A 23,354-nucleotide genomic window follows, 5' to 3' on the forward strand; every position below is an offset into this window, starting at 1 on the left:
GTAGGGGTGCCTTTGGGAGGTAAAGTCTTGAGCACAGAGTTCTCATAAATGGGATTATGCTCTTATAAGAAGAAACGTGAGAGAGACGATCTCTCTCCCTCTCTCTTTCTCTCCCTCTCTCTCTTTTTACCATGTGAACACAGAAGGAGAAGAAGGCCATCTGCAAACCAGGAAGCAGCCCCTCAGCAGACACTGGATCTGCCAGCCCCTCATCTTGGACCCCCCAGCTTCCAGAACTCTGACAAATAAATTTCTGTTGTTTAAGCCATCCAGTCTATGGCATTTTGTCATGGGAGCTCAAATGGACTAAGACAAACATGGAACAGAGCTAACCTCCTGCGGAATACAGTTTGGGAAACATGAATCTCTTGGGCAATACCAAAATCCTATAGCATAAAAACAAAAACCAAACAGTAAGCGACAATAGCAACACCACCAACAAAGCCCAGACCTGTAACTGTAGTTTAATACACATAAATGACATAGTTAATGAACAACTTCATTAATAAAGATCTTGTTTACACCTTTTAAGATTATCAATAATCGTCTGGTTTAAGTAATATATTCCACTTCATTAAGCAGCACCGCGGTCACGGCAGCCTGTGAGTCGCTGCAAATCCCTTTGCGTTTTAATTGTTTTGGCTCTCGCACAGGGACGCGAGCCCAGTCAGTCAGGACTGTCAGCTGATGCTTACGAAGCATACTTTTTTTTAGGTTTATTCATAATTACTTTTGCGCCATGGATTATAAATAAATAGAATGTAGCATGTTCTAACGGTCGGGAGCTAGGGCCTGAAGCCAGTGAATTTGAGTCCTGATGCTCCAAGCGAAGACACCTCATCTATCTGTGCCTCAGTGGCGTCGTATGTAAAATGGGGATATTTCCTACTTCCCGAAGTTGTTTGAGGATTAAATGAAACCATATAAAAATGCTTAGCACACTCCCAGACCTAAAATAAGCGCCTAATAAACGTTCACTGTTACTTTATGAACTTCAGATCATGAGTTTATTCACTCTTTCTTCTTTTGTGAATAATAACCTCCTTTATCCTGAGAATATATATAGCCCCTGAAATGCCAGTGTAGCCGGCGAGTTTCTACATCCAGACTGATATTTACCTACATGCTATTTAAAAATCATTTGGCTTTCAAGTCAAAATCCTAAGGGAGAGTTATTATTATATGAGGGCTTTTGAAGGTCTCCTTTCATGCCTCCTCACAGAGCGTGCTTCTGAGGAGAGCGACGGAAACTACAGGGAAGCAGGGCAGCTATTCTGTGCTCACAGGGACTTTGGAAGAGTTTGATGATTGACGTTTCAATGGCAGGGCAGGCGGGGAGAGAAAAGCGCACCGTTTCTGTAGCACTCACTCTCCTGTAACGCCTCCACGGAAACCCGATGCCGTTTTGAGGGCTGCCGGGGTCAAAAGGAATGCTCCGAGGGAGAGGCCGATAGGAGTGGATCGGGGCTGCGATTTCTGGAAGTCTAGTAGGGATATTGGTCTGAGAACTTTCCCAGCAAAGTCAAGAATGAGAGTCAAGTCTCATGGTCGATACTGCAAAGTGGTACATCCCGATACTCCTTCCCAGCCCCCTTTTCCCCGGCTGTGTTTATTTTAGGGTCTGGTAAAGCTTATAGGAAAAAAGGAGCAGGAGCAATGGGAAGGGGAACGGAGGTGGGGGGGGAGGAAGAGAAAAAGAAAGAGGAGGGAAAGGAAGGGGAGGAGGGAGGGAGAGGGGGAGGGGGAGGGAGGAAGAAGAGCAAAGGAAAAGCCCCCACTTTCCCAGTTCCAGCTTTGGCTACTGGATGGCCTCCTGGTAGGTAGATGGCCTCCATTCTCCAGCCCGCCCTGCGTGCACGTGTCCCTGCACCGTGACCGCCACACCTCCCGCGAGGAAGCGGGTCTATTTTTTTCATCTCTTGAAGCTGAACTGGTCTTGTGACTTTCTTTGGACAATAAAAGGAGGCAAAGTGATATTATACGGTTCTGAGGCTGGGATTCGAGGGGCCTAGCATGCCTAGCCCTCCCCTGGAAAGGCGCCGGAACGAGTCCCGGCGAGACTGCAGGGCCGTGGGAAACACAGGCGCCCCGTTTGCAGGGGCTGACCCGCCCTGCTGACCTTGGCCAACCACGTCCGGCTGCGCACGTGAACCAGCCTCCACATGTAGACGTCAGCTGAACAAATGGTGGTGGTTGCATGCCCCAGTTTGGGGTGTCTTGGTGGGCAGCAGTGGAGAAATGATACAGAAACAGGAGCGGGTGTCAGGGGGTATTGCCTCCCTCTGCTCTGGCTCCTCTCTCTGCCTTGCATGTTGGTGCTGTGTGTGGGCATTCAAGGCTGAACAATGTCACGGCTGGAGTTTCCCAGCCATCGACAACTGCAAGAGAAAGCACAGGCGTCTTGTTTTGTGAGGCAGACATTAGTTTATGCCAGGTGTTTTCTTACTTGCAGCTCAGCACAACCCCAACTGAAATAAGGTGTCACTGAAAGCCTGGGGTTCGGCGATCAGTGATGGCAGGTGTAGCATGGCACAGGGGGAGGCGACAGTGGCCTGGGGGCTGTAGGATCCAAGTGCATTCATTCATTCATTCTGTTAGTCACTACTGAGCGCCCATCCGCAGACCTGTGAGTGGAGGGGAAATCACAGCAAGTCCTACCTTGCCCCCAGGAACCCCCTTTCTGACATCCCTGGAAGGATCCTCATTACACTGCAGACCCTCCTCTTGTGTCAGAAAGTGGCTTCTGCACAAGCCAGAACGGGCCCACTCACTGCGTTCCCTCGCTGGCCACACTCCCGCTGTCTGGAGCCTCCCAGACTGTTGCTCTCAAGTGCGCCCACGAGGGAGGGGACAGAGGGAATGCACAGGCCGGGGGTGGCGGGGATGGCGGCTCGTACAGAACACAGAGCCACAAAGCCAGTTCACAGAAGTCTAAATGTTCTTCGAAATCCTGCTTCGTCTCAAGCATTCAAAAATGTGGGAGAGATTAAATCTTGGTTTGTTTTAATATAGAAATCATATTTATATTTCTTACTGAGGAATAAATTTGGTCCTTAAGGGACATATGCCACATTTATTTTGTGGCTTCCATACCTCTGCTCCCAAGGAAATGAGCCTATGCCATTCTCTGCAATAATAATAGTTATTTGTTATTTTTTTAACACCTACAATATGCCAACCATTGAGCTAGGCTCTTCACTCTCATATGCCACATAATTCTCACAACAGCACTAGGGGGTATTATTTTCTCTATATCAAAGACGAAAAAATTAAAGTTCAGAGATTTAAAATGATTTTTTTTCCCCAGGCCTCCAAGCCAGTAAAGTGGAAATGATATTTAAACCCAGTTCTCAAGATCTTCAAAGCTCATCTTTTATACTATAACTTGCCCTTAATAAACAACAGCCTCACATTTTCAGAGACAACCTTTTTCTTATCTTCTCCAAATATCCTTGGGGGAAAAGGAAACTAAAAGAGAATTACAACCCATTTTCAAAAAGGAATCATAAATTGGTAGGCATTCATTAATTAGAGAAAATAGAGGGAAGAGGCAGAGGTTTTCTTTCTTTTTTTTTTTTAAGTCCCTTCTATCTCAGAAAGCCTGGAGCCCATTTGAACACATGTGTTGGAATCCTAGATACATATGTGCGGTGAATAAACTCCAGGTACCTAGAAGGAAATCTTCATCACCTGGCAAGGTCAAAGGGGCAAGGTGAGGAAACAGGTGTTCCCTGTTGATGGGGACCTTTTCCATGCCAGGTGTGGGGAGGCCATGAAATCATCAGTGAATTAGAAGTGATTTTGGAAAACAAACAAACAAAAAATCAATATGAGGAGCTTCAAAGCCAATCCAAGAAATTTCTAAAATACATGAAAAGCAGAAAGTCAGTGAGAGAGAGAACATTGTAGAGACTGAATAGACTGAATTCTGAGTCAGTCTGTTTCACTGCTTCAGTCTATACCGAGAAATATGTTAAACCAGTGGTTCTTGCATCTTGTTCATGTCCCAGAGCCACCTTGTTAAAACAGATCTCGGGGCCTTACCCCCAGGGTTTCTGATTCAGTAGGTGTAGGGGCAGTGCCTGAAAATTTGCATTTCTATGGTGTTCATAGGTGACACTGATGCTGCAGGTCCAGGGGCCACACTGTGACCACCACTACCTCCTGAGCTATTCTTGGGGCAGCCCGGCTGGAGATGTGGATACGTGGGGTGTCCTGAACCTAAGGAAGGGACCAGGGCAGACTGGCTGGCATCCACTGGGCCACACTGCCACGCTCTCAGTCAGCTAGGGGATCAGAGGGCAGTGTATTGGTGTGACCCACCTACATAACAAGGGCTAAGGGAAGAAGTTACACTTTAGAGGCAGACTTTACCCTAACCCTAACTCGAACTGGACCTGAATACAAATACTAGCTCTGATGTTTAATAGCCATGCAAATTTGGGTAAGGCACTTCCTCTCTTCAAGTTTCCTTTTGGTTATCTGCACCCAGGAGATCACAGTACCTAACTTGTAGAATTTTTATGAAAACTAAAGAAGATATATATAGGTGAAGTGCCACAAAGTAGATGTTCAGGAATTGATATTGTTTCAGCAAACAGGGCAAACTCATCCAACTTCCCCTGAGGCTTGCCGGTTGAGGGTATTAACACTGGAAAAATGAGGTCAGAGCCAACTTGAGTTATTCCTCTTGGCTTGAGCCTGACCCTATGTCAGGGCTGTGGCTTCAGGGCGTCAAGGCTGGTTTGAAGAGCAATCTACAAACCAGGGGTAGTTATTAGACTTCTGGAAGAATGAGAGCTATCTGGCCCTCAGCTCACAATTTGGGCAACTGCCAAATGAGGGGATGGGAAGACGTGAACTCTTCACCAAGGCAAAGAATTCTATAAGCCGTATGAGCTTTTACCACTTTTCTTCCAGCTCTATATGAACCTTTCATCTTGGCGCCCTTAGACTCAGGGAAAAGGGAATGCCTGAAGACATATGTCTCAGAAGCAACACGTTAGGTCATACCAATGGTCTACCTAGGTAAATTTTGGTGGTGGCACCCAATCCAGGTAGGTAGTGGCTCTGGAACTCTGATCCTTTGTGATCATGCCCGTCTGTGGTTGGGATGATAGCCCAAGAATGATACTATCATTTTGTAATATAGACAACACTGGGCAATAGCGCCATGAACCTGGAACTGTGCGTCCTCTGGAGTTTGATGACCTTCTATTTTATCCTTGATCTTGGAAGGGAATCCATGCCCAATTACTATTTTTTTTAAAGAAGGTAATTATACCTAGTATTCTCTATAGAACAACACTGGAAAGGCACGTTAGTTACTATCTGACCTAATTAGGTATGTAACTTTTAAAATTTGTACTGGCTTCTTCAAAAAGAAAAGCTAAAGTTATTTTAGACAGTGCAGTTATAATGACACAATGAGACATGGGTCTAATGAGTAATTTTACCCAATTAATTATTTCAGAGAGGATAAATTTTTATGCTTGCAAAAAAAAATCATGCCAGCTTTTTTAATGTTTTGATCTTTGTAACTAATTTTAAAGATCACACTGTGCCGGCTCCATTTGCTCTGTGAGTCTCACAACCGTCCCAGTCAAAAGCAATAACATTCGAATTTGACCGAAGTTCCAGTCTTTATAGTCTCGCAGTGTGTCCTGTCGCCCTGGGTGATTAAAGTCAGTTGGTTGAATTAGCTTTCAGAATTTTCACGGTTTTAATATCATCACTTCAATAAGGCAGCTGTGAGCAAGGCGGACAGCTGAGCGCTTGAAATAAGAAACACCTGAATTAATCATCAGTTTCCAACCACATCCCACCTGCCTTGATCAATGGGCAAATGATGGTTTGTACACTGAGGAGGTATTTTTCTGGGGTCAGTAATAAAGGGATGGCTTCCATTTCCCAGCAGTTTATGTCCGGCTCCTTACAATTTGGCTGACGCTTCGTGCCTACTACAGAACTCCATTTCTAGGTAATATCCATTAAGATGTCCCTTGAGGACAAGATATCTACATGGTGTAGCCTTTGCATCTATCCACTTGAGTGAGGTCATATATTAAGAAGCATGATTTGATTAAATATCTTAATTCTTCATGACAGTGGTTCTTAAACTTTAGCAAGCATCAGAATCACCTGGGGGTGTATTCAAACACACATTGCTGACCTCAGAGTTTTTGATTCAGTAAATCTGGGGTAGAGCCCAATAATTTGCATTTCTGATAAGTTTCCAGCTATGTCGATGCAGCCGGTATGGGGGCCACACTTTGAGAACCGCTGCTTTAGAGATGCTGATACTACTTTTATTTTTAAAATTAAGTTCCAGTGGTTTCCCACTGGGGGATAAGGAGGAGCAAGAATATAGAAGCTATTGTTACATCCTTACCTTGCTAATTTTTTTTTTCAAAGAAGTCTGCTATAATGAACTTTGTTAAAAACACAAGCTCTCAGCTTCTCTCTCTGGCCTCAGAGATGGGAAGAGGCAGTGTGTCTACCTGGTCCAGGCATATCAGATCATATCTGTCTGCAGATGTCAGGGAGACCACCTCTTAGAAGAAATGGCCATGCAAAAATGTTGATTCCAACTTTTTGTTGTTCAAACATGAGGTCATCAATGAAGGGACTTTATATGAAAGGTGAAAACACCAGATTGGCTACACAGGCAGGTCCTCCAGTGTGTGACGGGGAACCCCTCACTCTAATTTTCTACATGAAGCAACAGGATTGGACCTCACTCCAGAGAGCACAAGAGGAGGCCTTAGGTTCCTGGTAGAACCAAAGAAGAGCCATCAAGTAGTGACAAAGAGTGGTATCATTAACAGGAATCGTTTAGACTCAAAAACCATCAACCAGACTCCTTATCCCAACACCCCAGTCTTATCTCCAAAAGCAAATAAAACTCTAGGAGAACAATAGCATTGTTCTCATTCTGAATAATTGTGTTGCTTTTATAGGTAAGTTTTCCATTGAAAGTCCCTGAGTCTCCATTTCCTGAGAGATGGGTGTGTCTGTATGTGTGTGTATATACAAGAAAGAAAGAAAAAAAACAAAACAAAACTGGATATACCTAACCTTTGAGGACTGCTGTCTGAGAAGATGGAGAACCTGATGGTTTGTTCTGCTTCCAGTGGTCAAGTTAGCTTCTCCTTTACCAACATATGAACTAAGGGAATGTCAGCACAGTCAGATGGGGAAATTAAATGAACATTGTATCTTGGAGAAAGCCCACTCTCTAGTGCAGGATAGCAGGGGTGAAGAACACAGACCTGGAGCTGCTATTCTACCTGGTCCCAAAAAGACTCCACCACTTACTGACTGTGTTACCTTGGCCAAGTTATCTAACCTCTCTGTGTCTTAGTTTCCTCACCTATAAAATCCAGATACTAATAGGACTTATCTCATTGGGCTGTTATGTTGCACGTGAGTTAATATATGTAAAGTGCTTACAAGAGTGCCTGGCATGTAGAAAATGCTATATAAGTGCTCGATATTATTATTTATGTCCAAATACTATGCCATCCTTCTCCTTTTGTTCTATTTAAATTCCTCATGCTAATGCTATTTAGATTGGCCAGCATCCAAAATTTAGACTTCTGCCGTAATTATCTACATATGGCAGCAGGATCGTTCCAGAACCACCCTAATGACTTTGATTAGAACCAATCACCTGTGCCTATTTACACAGCAGAATGATTGGCAGGGTTTTGGAAGGACTGGATATTCCAATTATACTCTCGTCGGGTATGGACTGGTTTGAGCAAATATGCCAGTCAGAATCATGCTGAAACAGATCAGTTTCTGTACGTTTTATACAACCGAACAAAGAAACCAGAAAAAAAAATTAAAAAAAGGTAGAAAGAGAAGAGGAACCATTGATTCATTCAATAAAACATGTGTGAGTTGCTGCTCTCTCCTGAGTATTGTGCTCAGAATAGAGCATTGTAATGTAGGTTGAGAGGTGGGCAAGACACTCCCACCCTTAAGGAGCTCACAGTCTACTGGGGAAAACAGATTAGAAAATCAATAAATCCTGCACAATGCACTAAGGATTATAGTGGAAGTTCCCATGAAGCACGGAGGAGCTGCCTAGGATTGTGGTGCCTCTCTTAGCCTGGAAAGATGGTGCCCAAAGGCAAGAAAGAAAGAGCTGAAGGACACTAAGCCGGCCATGACTGCAAGGTGGGTAAGGGCATTCTGAGCAAGGCCTTGGATGGTGCAAAGCTGAAGAAGGCAGAAGAAGTAGGGAAGCAGGAAATTAATTCCTTAGCATTCTCAAGGAAGAACCAGGGAGCACGAAATGACAGGACGTGGAAGACGGAGGGGTTGCGTGAGGGAGCGGCCAATCTCATGATGTGGCGTGTTTGTGTACCACTGCGTATGTGTAAATGGACCACGCAGGTTGCTCCAGGAGAGGGAGAGAGGCCGAGAAGCCATTAACCAACAATTGAGAATTAGTTTTCTGTGCAAAGAGAATAGACTGAGCAGACAGACTTTGCCCGTATTGCTATTGGTTATCTATAGAAAGGGATATGTTTCAACGAGCTCTTCTCTGATGATAATATGTATTGTCTAGCTGTCTGGAAAAGCATATGCAGTGCCCATCTGCCTGGAAAATAGATTTTGGAGAGTAGGTAGCAGGCCTGGGGATGGGCTGGAAGCTGAGCCTCTGAATCACAGACTCACCCTGGTGGGAAACAGCTCCCAGACCAATGGTTTGCAACCAGGGCTGCACAACGTTACGGCCTGGGAAGCTTTAGACATTCCTGATGTCTGGGTCTCAGTGCCACAAACACTGATTCAGTTAGTCAGGGGTGCAGCCTGAACCAAGGGGTTTTTAAAAGCTCCCTAGAAGATTCTAACATGCAGCCGGGATTGAGAACTATATTTCTATACCTTGGCTACCTAAAGTTTGCTCCCAGACGAGGAGCAGCCCGAGGGGCTGGTTAGAAATGCCACATATCTCAGGCCCACCACAGGCCTACTGGACCAGAATCCCCATGTTGACAACCTCCCCAGGTGATTCCCACGCACATGGCAGTTTGAGAAGCACTGACCACAGCTGCACATTAGAATCACGGTGGAAGCTCACCAAAGTCATACATTCTTACTTCTATAGATTATGACTCAGGAGGCCTCACATGGGGCCTTCCCTTTACATTTATTTATTTTTTTAAGTTTTGGCGAGTCTGATGTGCAATTGGAGTTGGAAAACTCAGCACGTAAAGTTGACAGACGGCCCATGAGGAAGGGATTGGGGTGAGGTTTTTCTCGTGCAGCAAGTGGGCTGGGGGAGGTGGATGGTCCCCTTCTCACGTAAAGGGCGTTCCACAGTGAGAAAGAAGGATGTTACGTGACCCAGACTAGAGGGCCGCACAGCCCCATGTAGTAGCAGAGGGAACAGATGGAGACAATGAATGAGCCCAGAGGTGAGGTCATCCTTGTGCTGTATAATGACTCACCACTTCACTGTGGTCCTCCAAAAAGGAAAGTCAAGGGGCAAAATGTTTAAATCTCCTTGTGTTCTGTGTGTGTTTATGTGCGTGTGTGTCGTGCAACTGGGCATTAGCGCATGTGCTTGGGCATCTTTCCATTCCTTTTTGTTGTTGTTATATATGGCGTCTCGCTCCAGCACCCAGGCTAGAGCGCAGTGGCATCATCGTAGCTCACTGCAGCCTGGGCTCAAGCGACCCTCCTGTCTCAGCCTCTCAAAGTGCTGAGACTACAGGTGTGAGCCACCGTGCCCAGCCCCCTTCCATTCCTACAAGAAAGTCTCCCCAGTTCAGGAGTCCCCATGACTCATGCCTCACATTAACCTCCTCCCCCACCTGGCCTACTGTCTGTAACTGGTAGAGAGTTCCAGGCCCTAAAAACAGTGAGAAGTCAAAGGAGGTGGCCAGCCAAACACAAAAAATAGCCATGTGAGTCAGCCACGGGCAACAGGCATTTTCTTTCCTTTTTCTCTGTTAAGAGGGAGCTGGGGCCCAGGCCAGCAGGTGTTAGGATACAGGCCCCTCTCCACCCTCGCTCCAGTCTGGCTGGACAGGGACTCCGGTTCCAGGTGCCGATGCCATTCCATGGCCAATTTGAGTGTTGCAAATATACTCTCCCAGGGCCTAGCATTGGGTCAAATGCATACAGTGAATGAATGAATAAAACTATTTTATTTCTCTTGCAATTACTCTTTTCATTCAAAAGAGCAAAGTCTCAGAATTACCTGCCTCGGGAATCTGGCTTTGATCTCCCTAAAAGCCACTTGATATTTTTGTTTTTCTTTAAACCACAACCTATTTCCTACCTAGCCCTTGAGTGGTACCTCAGCCCTTACATGACGGGTAAGAAAGCAGGTGTGAGCATGTCATGTGCCTGGGGTGTGGCCTCAGGGCACTGGTATGTCCCCAGACCTCCACACCATGGGGCTTCCCGGCAACTGTGCTGCTGAGTGGCCCCAGGGGGACCTGCCAGATCCGCAGGAGGACTCTGCGGATGCCACCCAGCCTGCCCTTCCCTCTGCCTCCAGTTCCCAAAGGAGTGAGCAGATTGAGAGCATATTTAGAAAATGTGTTCATTGTTGCTTTTAAAAATCTCCTCTGTAATTAGATACCACGGGGGTAGTCAACCACGAAAAGCTACAACCAGCGCTGTCAAGTTCCACAAAACAAAAGAGAAACCAATTAATCAAAACAAAGAAGAAGAAGAAGAGGCTGGCGGAACCTCAGCACCTGTCTCGGCCACACCGTGGCTACACCCACCCAGACGCCACCCTTGACTATCATGCAAGGCCTCCTCTGCCTGGGTGTTTCCAGAGCCTGTGTTAATGTGGGGTCGCCAAGTCTTTGACCTCTCTCCCAAGAATCTATCCCATCAATAATAGGGCCAGCAGTTTTGTTGTGCTCCCCTAGTAAAAATTCTAGAATGGTCCCCTGAACCCGACTACTGTGAAATAAAATAAAATAAGTCAATAAAATAAGCAACCCGATTTCCAGCACTTTTTACAGTGTGGTGGCTCCTACGTAATATCTGTGTCCATGCCAGGAGATGAGGATACAATGTCCCGCTAAGACTCCATCCTGTTCCCTGATGGCTCGTAAACTTCCTCCTATCGAATCCTAGTCCTGGGAACAATTACTCCCTAGCAAATTGAGTGGTTGTAGTGATCTACATTCATCGGAGAAGGTTTAACTAAAGTGAGTGTGAAGTTCACGTGGGGTGCTTTATGAAGCTTTAGCAATATCTCTTGCTGCATTAGCATAACCACCAAAAAGTGTGGTCTTTCAGGGGCTTTTACTTTTGGGGATCCCCAGCCACATGGAGATAAATATTCTTTTGACCTTCCTTCTCCATAAGAGAGGTGCTTCGGGGTACCAAGGTCAATGGGTAGGAGGCCGTGAGGCGGCAATTCTGGAAGCTTTCAGGAAGAGCAGCAAGATTCTTTCCGGTGTGCAGTTTCCAGCACTCCAGCTATTCGTCTGCCCTTGGCCCAGAGGGAGCACCTTCTGGTGTGTTCTGGTCAGCACCACTGCTTGTCCCTTGTGGAAGCCTGCTTGGGTGCCTCACAGTTGTGGCCTACAGTATCCACCCAGAAGTGATACATCCCGGAATATTCACTAACCAAGCTGGCTCTCCTCCTATCCCAGTGCACAGAAGAATGTTTCCTTGCTCTCTGGAAATTTGCTGGGTCTATGTGGCTTGCTCTGGCCAATGACTTAGGAGTGGAAGTCACACACGTCACACCAAAGCAGAAACATTTCAGAGCCATTTACTATGCTCCCTGTCTCCTGCCACATTAGCGGGGAAGTTCAGTATGTTAATTGGATGAGGGGACTCACAGCAAAGAGCCTAAGAGTGTACTCCCTCGCACAGAGTGACAGGCTCAGGAAAACTCTCGCCAAGTAGAAAAAACGTATGGGGCTAGAAAACAAAGGAAACCGGAGTTCTGGCAGTTCTGGTTCAAGATGAACTGTGTATCTTTACTAGCATGTGGAATTGGCTGGAATCAAAGAAGTAAGAAACTGCACATTTTAACACGGTTGAACTGACAAAGGAACAGAAAACCCGACACTCTTCAGGACTTTAAACAACCCCTGGGCCTCTGACTTTGGGAAGTCTGTGGGCTGAGAAAGCCTGCAGTTCCTAAGGAGGACATATTCCCCAACACCCACTTCGGAAATGGCCAAGGAAGTTGATGAGAAATGAGGGACCTCCTGGAGGGCTAAGGTGGGAGCCATGGTAAACAGTGGCCAAGGAAGCCAGAGAGCAGAACTGCAGGCTAATCAAGGACCCTCCTTACCCCCCCCATTAGAAGCCCCTCCCAATGTCCGCTCAAAGAGATTTCGAAATTGCTAAGAACCAGTGCTGCTGGGTCCCTCCCCTTCCTTCCACTAATGAATGGGGGTGCTCGTTGTGGTTTCCTCATCCCTATTCTACCACAGTGGATATGTGTGGAGGAATGTATGTCTTTTTAGTTTGTAGATTTATAGTTTATAGACCTGCAGAGGGATGAAGAAGAGCCCCCTGTAGGCTTGATATAGAGATTACTGTATCACTCAGCGATCCTGGACCCTAAATTTGATGCCATGATGTTTGGGCATTTGGGGCTGCCTGCCTTGGAGAAGGAGGGAGTGTGTTCTGTGTACAGGAAAGAATGTAAACTGAATATTTGATTCCCAAGTTGTGGTAAATATTACTAGAGTTCACCATTATATCCCGTTTTCCTTTCCTTTTGGAGGAATGGAAAGATCATACTTCTTAGAAAGATGACATTTAATCACCTCCTTAATGTTAGGCATGGCCAAGTGACTTGCTTCAGCCACTGACATGCAAGCAGTCATGATGTGTCATTTCAGGGTGGCAGCATTCAGGGGCCATGCCCAGTTCTCTTCCTCCTCTGTTGTGTCAACAAAGGAGGTTGCATGTTCTGGTGCAGCTACAGGATGGTGGAACCTCTGTTAGGCTAAATTTCTGAGGCACTTAGAGGACATTCGTTGTAAAGGATTGTCCAAACCTACTGTCACATTGGTATGAGAAAAAAATAAATAAACCTTTGTTGGCATCCAGTAACCAAATTTTTTATCGCCATTGTCCCAGCATCCCCTACTATTCTGATGACTATAGAACCCCATCATACAGAATTGGGTCTGAGATGATTTATTCGGAATTATCCCCTGAAAATTCCAGGATTTCCTTATGAAGTTAGAGGTAAACATTTAAGTGTCTGGGACAAGGCCAAGTCTCAGTGTACAGGAAATCCCATGGGAAACATGTGACATATCTGCACAAATAATTCAACAACATTATAAGAAAAGAACTAGTTTATGCCACAGGCAGTAACTGCTCCAGGACTCAGGTGTGGGGAAAACTCTTGGAGAGCGAAGTGCATGGAAAAAAGCAAGACTTGAAGAGAGCCGGAAAGTATGAGTAAGATTTAAAGTAAATGAAAATGCGGGAAGCCAAACATGTGGATGCAGAAAAAATACTGTGCATTCTGTGAAAGGTTAAGAAACCAGGCAGGCTACCCACAGAAAGTTTGCACCAAGGAGAAGGACAGTCAGATTGACTGGGAAGGGGGTGGGACTTGAAGATAATGGAAGAAATACAGGAAATGGGAGCCACTCCAGGACTTTGAGCAGGAGTATGATTTGCTGAAGCGGTATTGAAATAGGATTAATTTGGAAGTGGACATGAGAAGGGGCAGAGAAGAGGGAGTGGAAGCAGGGATTCCAGCTGGGAAGCTGTTAAATTAAACTGGACATGTGTTGACCAAAGCTTGTATTGGGGGAATGGATGGATGCAAAGAGCCAAAGGATGTGTCGAAGGGTTATCGACAGAACAAGGGTCAGGGCCAAGGAGTGTGTAGCAGAAGAATCAAGCAAAAGTGATGTTCATGCTTCTAGTTTGGGCAACTACAGAAAAACAGTGCCAATGAATTTTCATCAAAAAAATAAGTTGGTTTTGGAAGGAAGATACAGATGCACCTTAGGAGATGCTGAGTTTGAGGGATGGCAGAAAATGCAGGTACGTCCCTCCCTTCCCCACTCCCAGGGTCACCTCTCTGCTACAGGATTTTATTAGCGGAGTTCAGCAAAAAGGTCAGGGCTGAGAGAGGTGAGCAAAAGTCATGCATATAAGTACATTCTCTATGGAAACGTTTTAAGAGAGAGAATAATAGAGGTTTAACACAGAGCTTGGGAAATGGGCATATAAATGGAGTGTAGAAGGAAACTCTACACAGAAAAAAAGATGAAGAAAGCACAGTAAAAAGGAAAGTGTAATCTGACATCATTAGAAATGACTTTCAAGTACGTGGGAAGAGCAAAGTATCAAATTCTGGAGGAAAAAAAAAAAACCAAGGAGAATGAAGACTAAGAAAAAGTCCTTAGATGTGGAGATTTAATTTTTATCAGGGACCTTTGACAGTGGAGTTTAATTTACCCAGTCCATTGCCTGAACAGTTGCAATACCTTCTGCTAAAATGTTGCACCTTCTGCATGGCCCAACCTTTCCATAAAAGTTGTTCTGATCTCTGTCCTCCTGCATCTGCCACTCTAGGAAAATGGCGGATGGGATGGTCATGTAACTTCATATAACACACTGACCAGTGTGTCCATTGAGCTCTACATCCAATTAGAGGGATTAATTGCTGCTTACAGTTTTCCATGCTCAGGGGCAAATTCAGGAAGTAATTCCTGCATTACACGTAAGACCAGGCACCACAGCTCATCAAGGAAGATTCTGCTGCTCATGCGTAACTTCATCACAGGCCTGCGTTCCATTTCCCCCACTCCCTCTTTATGTATGATACAATCAAAACAGGATAGCCGCACAGCCCTGGCCTTAATTCCCTCTGTTATTTCTAGCTGTCTGATCAACATAACTGGAAAACAGAAAATTCCCAGAGTTTAAGTTGCTTTTAATAAAAAAAAAAAAAAAAAAGGAAGGAAAAAAAAAAAAACAAGCAAATCCAAGCAAGTTATTTTTCCACTCCTGCTACAAGCCTTGTAGTGAACAGAACAGTCTGGAAAAAAATATGTGCAAGAAAGAGAAGGGGAAATCACAGCAGGCCTAAGAATGAGAAAACACTGAGAAAGCGTCCAGGTAGGTCAGAGTACTGACTACAAGCAGTTCAAAATATCAGTCTTCTGGATGAGAAGGAAGGAAAAAGGAAGGAGAGAGCACTCTGGGGACTGTTCAGTAAAGGGGGAAAGAAACCACAATGAGATATCACTTATCTCCAGTGAGAATGGCCTTTATCAAAAAATCTCAAAACAATAAATGTTGGTGTGGATGCAGAGAGATAGAACACTCATACACTGTGGGTGGGACTGCAAACTAGTGCAACCTCTGTGGAAAGCAATATGGAGATCCCTTAAACAGATACAAGTAGACCTACCATTCGATCCAGCAATCCCATTATTGGGCATCTACCCAAAAAAACAAAAGACATTCTATAAAAAAGACATCTGCACTCAAATATTTATAGCAGCACAATTCACAATTGCAAAGATGTGGAAACAACCCAAGTGCCCATCAATACATGAGTGGATTAATAAAATGTGGTATATGTATACCGTGGAATACTACTCAGCTATAAGAAACAATAGTGATGTAGCACCTCTTGTATTTTCCTGGATAGAGCTGGAACCCATTCTACTAAGTGAAGTAACCCAAGAATGGAAAAATAAGCACCACATGTACTCACCATCAAATTGGTTTCACTGATCATCATCTAAGAGCACATTTAGGAATAACATTAATTGGGTGTCGGGCAGATGTTGGGGGGAGGGGATGGGTGTATACATACATAATGAGTGTGATGGGCATCGTCTGTCTAGAGGACGGACACTCTTGAAGCTCTGATATGGGGGGGAGGGAGCAAGGGCAATATACGTAACCTAAACTTTTGTCCCCCCATAATATGCTGAAATAAAAAAAAATGAAGCACAGGGTGGGGAGAAGTGGGGTCCTGTAAGGCAAAAGAGAACCAAAAAATCAGAGGACATGTAACTATAACTCCTTCATCATCATCTTCATCATCAATAATCATCATCATCATCACATCCATTAATGAAATTATACTTTTCATATAGATGGAGAAGACTACCATTAAAATAGGAATATTAGACACTGCTGTAAATTTAAAAATGGATAAAATAAATATGAATAATATATACAAATCTATTATTAAAATATAAAAAGAGAATCCAAACGTATCTACTGATGATGATTTTCTCCCAACCCTATGCAAAAATAACCATGAAGCAAAGAAAACCTAACAAAACACTTAGAAAGGAATTAAATAGCCTTCAGGACATATTTGTAGTTATTTAAAAAAACACCTTGAAACAGAAATTCAAAGATTAACAACAAATGACAGAAAAAGGACATAGAAATCTAAAGAGAATCCATTGAACTTGAGAGAGATAGGAAAAGAAAAAGACAAAATGAAGACTAAAGGATAAGATGCCTAAGAGGATTCTAATTTCCCTTACATGTGACACTAATGTACATATCAGAAGAGCCCAACAGGTACCTGGAAAATGTGCTCAGAATCATCAACTCTGATGTCCTAGTAAAACTAACAGACTTCAAAGATAAAGAAAAAATTCTCAAGGCTTTTAAATGGCAAAGATCAGAAGAATTGAACTGTCATCAGACTTCTCAAAAAAAAAAAAAAAACATAGAAAGCAACAATGGCACAGAATTTTTGAAAAACTCAGGGAAAGAAAGTGCAAACCTAGGATTTTATAACTAGGCAAACTTCCCTTCAAGTGTCAAGTCTATAAAACAATGGTTTCAGTATACAAAAACTTATGGAGTTATGCATGCATGAGTCCTTCTTGAGCAATCTATTGGAAGATGAACTTCATCCAACCAAGAGATGACTGGGCAAACTTCAGAGGAAAAATAAAGGTAGTGAACATAACACAACACACACACACACACACACATCTCAAAGATAAAATACGGGTGGGTAAGGTAGTACACAACTAGTGTACAGATGCTATATGTGACAAAGTAGAAATAAATGCAACTAAAAAAAAAGGAAGGGGAAAGGAGGCAGAAAGAAGAAAAGCAGAATAACCATATTGATTGTTATATAGGCAAAAAGTATAAGGTAAGGAATATCAATAAGAACTGATAAATCAGATGAAAAAGGTTAAATATAAACACTTAGAAATAAGTAGTATTTAAAAAGTAAGTACAGAAGTAACTACTAGAAAAAAAAACATTGAAATCTATCCAAATACCAAAATTAAAAAAATATATCTAGCAAAAAACATACATCCTATAAGAAAAAGTTATTAATAAACTACCCTCAAAAGCACTAGGCCCTGATGGTTTCATAGAATTATTATTTCCAACCTTCAAAGACCAGATAGTCCCGATGTTATACATATTGTTCCAGAGTGCTGAAAATGAAGGAAAATTCCTAACTCCTTTAATAAAGCAAGTATAACAGTGCTACTAAACATGATTAAGATAGTACACGGAAAAAAATTATAGACCAGTATGATTCATGAATATTGATACAAAAATGATAAATGAAATATTACCAAAAGTATCCAATGCCATATTCAGAAAATAATAAAACATGACCAAGTGGGATTTATTCTAGTAATGCACAGCTGAGTCTATATTAGAGAAAACATTAATAGTATACACTCTTATTAATATATGTAAGGGAAAAATCCTGTGATTATCTCTAAGGATGCTGAAAAAGCTTTTGACAAAATTCAATACCCATTCCTGATTAATTAAAAAAATCAAGAAAATAGGAATTGAAGGATACTTTCTCAACATGCATTAATCTAAATCAATTTTTTTCTCTCCCTCTCACATCTGTCTATCTGCCTTAGTCCTAAAGACAGTATCTTATCGGGAATGCTCTGTAGGCATTTCCACTAACATAAGACACAAGGCAAAGATGCTTTTTACGTCCACTACTATACAACATTGTATTAACACTAATGATATTCAGCCAACGCAATCAGACAAGAGAAATCAATTAGAAACATAAGGGTAAAGAAGTAAAACTGCCTCTATTTGCATGAGATATGACAGTGTACCTAGAATGTCAGTGATAAAAATAACTCAAACAATGAAAGAAATCATGAAGGCAGTAGGATATAAAATTAACACCCAGAAATAAGTAAGCTTCATATACGCAAGCATAAACAGTGAGAGGGCATAATGGTAGGGAAACCCCACTTATAAATAGCAACAGCAATGATCAACTACTTAGAAATAAACCTAACAACAGGTGATCCTGGACCAAGAAAAACATTTTTCTTTTTATATTAGTGGTACATTTGAATGAAAGCTATAGATTAGGTACTGGTATTATATCAATGTTAATATTTTTCTGATTTTGATAATCATACTGTGACTATATAAATGTCCTAGAGTTTGGGAAATGCACACTTAAGTATTTAGAGGTAAAGGACCATCATATTGGCAACTTACTTTCAAGTATTTCAGAAAAACAATTATAAATAAATATATATATTTAGGAAAAATAGATATTTAATGTGTGTATATGATTGCATATGTATATTTATATACACACACTAATATATATAAGAGACAGAGACAGAGAAAGAGAGGGAAAGAGAGAATGATAAAATATATGTGATAAAATGTTAAAACTTGGAAAATTTGAAGGGTGTACAAGTATCATTTGCACTACTTTTCTAACTTTTATATAGGTCTGAAATTGTTTATAAATAAAAAATTAAAAAATTAAAAAATCAGTAAAAAGAAAGTAAGCTGTGGGCCTAACACTGGCTATATAAATGATGGTATGATAGGATGAACTATTAAGCAGCCACTGGATGGGGGTGGGGTGGTGATTGAGCTAGAGCTGTCTGTGCAGACATCAAATGATCTCTAAGCAATATTAAGTTTTAAAAAGCAATATGAAGAACTTTGTGTTCAAAAGTGAATATAATTGGAGTTGTAAAGGGTACGTATACAAAGGGTACCGAGATGACTCAAATAAAAAGGTATCGATTCTCACAGAGCTGTAAGAGGGTGGAATCAGCTCTGGAGATGCCTACAGACAGGACAATGGAACCTGCCTGTGCCACCCCTGCATCAGCACGGATACACAAGTTCCAGAACATTAGGAATGGAAGGCATCTTTTAGGAAATTTACAAGTAGGGAGGTACAGACCTAAAGAGATGAAGCAATTCTTCTAAGACCACATACCCCTACAATGAATTTTAGGTCTCTTGACTCCCAGTTTAGAGTTGTTTCGATTCTTCCATCCATCCATCCGTATGTCCATTCAGATCTGCTCATTCCATCCATCCATAGATCTGCTCATTCTCCATCCATCCATAGATCTGCTCATTCATTCATAAATATCCACTTAGCATCAACTATGTGCCAGGCACTGTGCTAGCCACAGGGAATAAAGTGGTGAACATCCCCAGATATGGTCCCTGCTCACATAGTTAGTGGCAAAGGCAGACATTTAGGAAGACATCATACAAGTTAAAAATATTTTTGAAGAGTATGATAAAGGAAATATTAAGGGTGCAGTATGAAAATATAATGGAAGATCTGATTTCCATTTGAAGGCCAAAAAAGACTTATTTGAGAAAGGAAAATTCAAGCAGAGACCTGAACAATGAGTACACTGGACTGATAAGGACCAAAGGAGAATAACATTCCAGATGAAAGGAACAGCCTTCACAAAGCCCCTAAGGAGGGAAGAGCACAAAAGAAGCCAGTTGGGCTGGAATGCGGGGAGCATGAAGGACAGCAAGAGGCCCAAGTGGTAAGCAGGGGCTATATGGTGCAGGGCCTTGTCTGCTCTGTTTGCTTTGACCCTGACTCATGTCTCAAGGAACAGAGGGAAGGAAGGAGGGTATGTGCACAATGCCATTTCAAAGTGTTGAACTCAGTATTTTTATGATGGGTAAGCACTGTTCCAAAGAGTTAGGGTTAGTGTTTAAGACTCTGGCTCCAAAGGGGAGCCTTTGAGGTTTTATAAAATGGGTAATCACAATAGATCTGAGGTTTAGGTTAGGAAGGTAAATCAGAATAAGTCAGGTTAAATCAGGTTAGAGTGAGTTAGATCATTCTGGCTGCTCACTAGAGGACAGGATGCGGGGGTGGGCAAAAGTGGAACTCCATGTAGGAGGCCTTTGCAAGTTGCCTAGTTGGGAAGCAAGGGAGGCACAGAGTGGAATGCTGGCTAGGAAGGGAGGAAATGGTGTGCGAGCTCAAGAGCGTGGAATGGAACAGTAATGGACTTGGACATGGGCAGTGAGGGAAACAGAGATGTCAAGGATAGTATGCAGTGTGTAGGGCTCTGCTTGAGCAACTGAGTGGCTAGTTGCTCCATTTACCAAGGTGGGGAACCCTAAGGGGAGAGCAATTTGGGAGAAAAAGGCCAGTAATCTACCTGTTGCCTGTGCAATCATACAGAGAACTATCTACCTCAATAAGTGCAGTGGCATCTTCTTAAACGAAGTATCCTTAAGACTAGAAATGTCTCCTATCTAAAGAAAAGGCTAAGATGATAGAATGTGGGCAGAACAACAGGCACTGGCACCACCACCCCTGCCCGAGGCTGCCAAAGGCCCTGGCTCCTTCATCTCCAGCCATGTGGGCCCCTTTTCTGTAGATTCTGGCTTGAGGTTCCATTTCCTCCTTACCCAGCTGTCCACATTTTTACATAAGCTTCTATCTAATCTGCCACACTCCAATCTGGTGTCTTAGTCCATTTTGTGTTGCTATAACAGAATACCTGAGGCTAGGTAATTTGCAAAGAAAATAGGTTTATTTGGCTCACGATTCTGGTGACTGGAAAGTCCAAGATTGGGCAGCTGCACCCGGTGAGGGCCTCCTGCCGCTGCCACTCATGGCAGCAAACAAAATGGGCAGATGTGTCCAGAGATCACATGGTGAAAGAGGAAGCAAGAGAGCATCGAGGAAGCTGAACTGACTTTTATAATAACCCACTTTCAGGTGACTAATCCAGTGCTGTGAGAGCAGGAACTCACCCCCATGGAAGAGCATTAATTATTCACAAGGGATCCTCCCCCTGACCTAAACACTTCCCACTAGGCTGCACCTCCCAACATTGCCACACTGGAAGCCAAATTTCAACATGAGTTTTGGCAGGGACGAACCACCTCCAAACCACACCATAGCTGGTGTCTGCACCATGGCCCTATCTATTTCAGTTTATGGACTCAGGGTTCAGGCATCTGCATTCAATTTCTCTCAGTAAAAACCAGAAAACCATTACACTCCCCCAGAATTAGTCCCCCAGGGCAAAAGCAAAATGATTTACTGGTAAGTAGATGAAAAGGACAAGAATCTGACACCTACTCAAGGAATAGATACTTTAGAAGCTCTAGTCCCTCTGAACCCAAACTACATATTTATGAATTGCTCACAGAAGGCCCTTCAAGTATGAACTAGGAACAATCTGCTGTTGATCTCAGGAAGAGGTCACCACTCTCTAGCACTGTGCTTATTTCAGGAGGGTCTTCTCACTAGTAGCTTCTCACTAGTAGCTCAGACTGTGGGTGGCAGAAGAATAGGCCACTCTGAGAACACATGGGATGTGTTCAAACTCAAAGTCCTCCCCTGAGGGAAAAGCCTTATTCTATACAGTAGTTCTACTTTTAGGAAGTGACTTACCCTGAAACTATCCCAGAATATCAGACAACAAAGAGTCTTATCCATCCTCAAGGCTGTGACTGTCATGAGGAATCTGAGCCCTGACACAGTGAAGCTACCCATGACCGGGGCCGTGGTTGAGTCTCCAGGGAGCACTGAATCCACGAGCCCATCCAACTCCTTTCCCTTCTCAGTCAGCCACGCCACGATCCATGCAAGCGAGGACACTCATGGTGGGAAAAGCAGTGGCCAGGGGCATTGAATATCAATTTGCATGTCCGTCTCTGTGCGTGGAGTCAGCCACACACAGAGGCCTGCTTTTTGTGTGTTTGCTTCGCTCCTTAGTTCTGTTCTTAAAGGCAAAAGAGCAGGAAGGAGGAGGAGGGTATGGGTACTGATAATTAATTAGGATTTTTAACTCAGCCCATATGTTGTGCCTGGGAGGATTCAGGACACTGCCTCCAACCCATCCTTCTAGCTCCATTTCCTGCTACCCCCCTACAGGTGACTTATGGCCCCATCACTTTCCAGCTACCACCCTCCAGGTGTCCTATAGACCCATCAACTCCCTGCTGCCTACTTATAGATGCCCTGGGCCCTCTTTGCAAGACAGGTGTTTCCATGTCCATCCCTTTGTTCAGGAGGCTCCCCCTTCCTGAAATGTCTGCCCTTGCCCCACTCTTGACTTGTCACATTCTTCTTGCCCTGCAAGGACCATCTCGAACCATTTTCCATGGGAGGCCTTTTAGGGCCCCTCCATTCAGAGGCAACATTTTCCTCCTTTAGTCCCTCCACTGTTCTCAGCATCTACTTCGTGGCACTTCCCATTTATGGGACAGGAATTATACTGCCTGGCTTCTCACAGGCACACACTACCTGACTCATCTTTCCCCAAATGAGACTTGAGTTTCACTGAAATGGGCAAGTGTACATAGCTCTGTTCTCACGTTTTGGTTCCCCATCTAGAGCAGATGACTAGAGTCCTAAGAGGCCTCTCCACTAAGTGTTCCTCTTCAAATTATCTTCCTCCTCCACTATGGGACAACCTGGCTTCCAACATGCAGGGTGTGGAAAGAGACTCGATGGCAAATGCGTCTCAGAAGTGGAAGCGATCTCGAAGACCACTGAGCAGACTTCAACTGAAATTTTAAAAAAAAAATTCTTTTATATCTGTGATACTCAAATTTCAATGTGTCTATGAATTACCTGGAGATCTTGTTAAAATGCTGATTCTGACTGAGCAGGTTTGGGGGGGGCCTGAGAGTCTGCATTTCTAACTAGCTGCCAGTACTACCCAAGCTGCTGGCCCTAGTGTCACCCCCTGAGAGGTAAAATTCTACACCTCTCTCCGGCTCGAACATTGCACTTGAGTGCTCCGTGCTCTAATGCATGCGTTTCTCCTGCAATCTCCATGATGGCCCTGAGAGGTAGGTGGAACTATTATTATTAACTTACTTTGTAGATGACTGTCCTAGAGGTCAAGGTCATACAGCTAGCAAGGGCTGGAGCCAGGGGTGGAGCAGGTCTGACTCCACTGACTCTCTTCTCCAGTTTTCTTCTTCCTCAGTCATCTATTAAGGGAAGTTTACGTCACTATTTGGGGAGGAGTAAGACTGAGGCCTAGGCCATGACTCCAGGCAGGAGGGCCTGGGATTTCTTTATTCCACCCTGTTAATAGTCTGCACAGAAGCAGAGTCACAGAGTAACATGGGTA

The 23,354-nt window shown here is 43.6% G+C and overlaps 1 protein-coding gene across 3 annotated transcripts in view; it reads right to left on the reverse strand.

Moving 5' to 3' along the window:
• SHISA6 (shisa family member 6) overlaps positions 1-23,354 on the reverse strand; it is a 281,745-nt gene that overhangs the window by 124,819 nt on the left and 133,572 nt on the right. The gene's annotated exons all lie outside the window — the stretch shown is intronic.

This window comes from Lemur catta, chromosome 15, assembly GCF_020740605.2.
Source record: "Lemur catta isolate mLemCat1 chromosome 15, mLemCat1.pri, whole genome shotgun sequence".
NCBI lineage: Eukaryota > Metazoa > Chordata > Mammalia > Primates > Lemuridae > Lemur > Lemur catta.